Below are 2,477 nucleotides of genomic sequence, written 5' to 3'. Positions count from 1 at the left end.
TGCTGAAGTCAAGGTAGACAACATCCACTGCTCTCCCCTCATCTGCCCAGCTAGTCTTCCCACTGCAGAAGGCTATCAGATTGATTAAGCATGATTTCCCCTTTGTGAATCCATGTTGACTACTCCTGATCACCTTCTTATCCTTCACATGCTTGGAGATAGCCTCCAGGATGAGCTGCTCCATCATTTTTCCAGGGATGCAGGTGAGGCTGACTGGCCTGTAGTTCCCTGGGTCCTCCTTCTTGCCCTTTTTGAAGACTGAAGTGACATTAGCCTTCTTCCAGTCCTCAGGCACCTCTCCTGTTCTCCATATCCTTTCAAAGATGACTGAGAGTGGCCCAGCAATGACATCAGCCAGCTCCCTCAGCTCTTGTGGGTGCATCCCATCAGGGCCCATGGACTTGTGTATGTCAGGTTTTCCTTAATGATCTCTAACCCAATCCTCCTCAGCCAAGGGAAAGTCTTCCTTCCTCCAGACTTTCTCTCTTGCCTCCAGGGTCTGCGGTTCCTGAGGGCTGGCCTGAGCAGTAAAGACTGAAGCAAAGAAGGCATTCAGTAACTCTGCCTTCTCTGCATCCTTCGTCACCAGGGCACCCACCCCATTCAGCAAAGGGCCCACATTTTCCCTAGTCTTCCTCTTACTGCTGATGTATTTGAAGAAGCCCTTCTTGCTGTCCTTGACATCTCTAGCCAGATTTAATTCCAAACGGGCCTTAGCCTTCCTCGTTGCATCCCTGCATACTCTGACAACATTCCTATATTCCTCCCAAGTGGCCTGTCCCCCTTTCCACTTTCTGTAKACTTCCTTCTTCTGCTTGAGTTTTGCCAGGAGCTCCTTGCTCATCCATGCAGGTCTCCTACCTCCTTTGCTTGACTTCCTACTCATAGGGATGCACCGCTCTTGAGCCTGGAGCAGGTGATGTTTGAATATTAACCAGCTCTCTTGAACGCCCCTTCCTTCTAGGGCCCTAACCCATGGGATTCCTCCAAGTAGGTCCCTGAAGAGGCCAAAGTTTGCTCTCCTGAAGTCCAGGGTTGCGATCCTACTTGGTGCCCTGCTGCCTCCTCGCAGGATCCTGAACTCCACCATCTCATGGTCACTGCAGCCAAGGCAGCCCCCAGCCTTCACATCTTCCACCAGCCCTTCCTTGTTTGTTAGTACAAGGTCCAGCAGTACACCTCTCCTTGTTGGCCCCTCCATCACCTGTGTCAGGAGGTTGTCATCAATGCTCTCCAGGAACCTCCTGGATTGCTTGTGCCTTGCTGTCTTGTCCCTCCAGCAGATATTGGGTGGTTAAAGTCCCCCACGAGAACCAGGACCTGTGATCATGAGGCTACTTCCAGCTGTCTGTAGAAGGCCTCATCAACTTCTTCTTCCTGATCAGGTGGCCTGTAACAAACACCTACAACAGTGTCACCCATGTTAGTCCACCCTTTAATCCTTACCCATAAGCTCTCGACTCGCTCTTCATCCACCCCTAAGCAGAGCTCCATACGTTCCAGTTCCCCCACCTTGCCTTCCTGACCTGTCCTTCCTAAAGATCCTGTAGCCATCCATGGCAGCATTCCAGTTGTGTGAGCTATCCCACCATGTCTTTGTAATTGCAATGAGATCATAGCCCTGTGACCGCACACACATCTCTAATTCCTCCTGTTTATTCTGCATGCTGTGTGCATTTGTGTACAGGCACTTCAGAGAGGTATTCAAGCATCTTTAAAAGATTTTTTAAATAGACAACTCACATTTGACAACAGATTATAAGAGTATTCTCTAAGCATCTGTTACCTGCCGCTGTCCTTATTGGCTCCCTTCCCTTGTTTACAATGCTAAGGACCATCTTCCCCCAGCCTCCCAAAAGGGAAAATGTGTAAAGGAAGAAGAGTCTGGGGCAGGTGACACCTACCACCAGCAAACAAACTGGTGTGGGGGATAAAGAACGAAAGAGAAGGAAAGGGAGTTAGAGTCATAAAAGTAAATCTGGAGAACTAGGAGGAAAGCAGAGCACCCTTGCCAGCAGCTACTGCTCCCTGGAGGTGTACAAGGTCGATGTGTGCAGTGGACGGAACAAGCTCCCAGTCTATCTCCTACTCCTCAAAATCCATTTAGTGTAAGGTCTTTAAACTGAGGATGTAAGGTCTTAAAGTTGAGGGTGTATCATATATTAAACTGATGAGAACAGATACTACTCAGTATTTTAGTCAAAAGGCCACAAAGTGATAGCCAAGACAATAGCATGGTATCTGAACTAGTGTGGCCACTCTTTCTTTTACACAACAGGATGTCAACTATAAGTTAGCACTGCCTGTAACAAACAATCAAGTTGTGGTTAACAGCACATTGTCTGGACATGCCACTATCTGCATTTCATTATTTACATTATATTATACATTTCCTAACAACCTGGATTGCCTGTTTTTAATGTGGTGGTATTCTTTCATCAGAACAAGATTCTTGCTCTGCCCATGCTTCCTGCTTT

General features: G+C 47.9%; 1 pseudogene; it reads right to left on the bottom strand.

Annotated features, from left to right (window-relative positions):
* Positions 1–2,013: 2,013 nt before the first annotated feature.
* LOC112973474 lies at positions 2,014–2,219 on the bottom strand (annotated as a pseudogene).
* Between the last annotated feature and the right edge of the window lie 258 nt (positions 2,220–2,477).

The sequence above is a fragment of the Apteryx rowi genome, unplaced genomic scaffold (genome assembly GCF_003343035.1).
Source record: "Apteryx rowi isolate R43461 unplaced genomic scaffold, aptRow1 scaffold_549, whole genome shotgun sequence".
Taxonomy (NCBI): domain Eukaryota; kingdom Metazoa; phylum Chordata; class Aves; order Apterygiformes; family Apterygidae; genus Apteryx; species Apteryx rowi.
The sequence above is the reverse complement of the archived record's forward strand: the minus strand, read 5'-3'. Positions and strand labels throughout refer to the sequence as shown.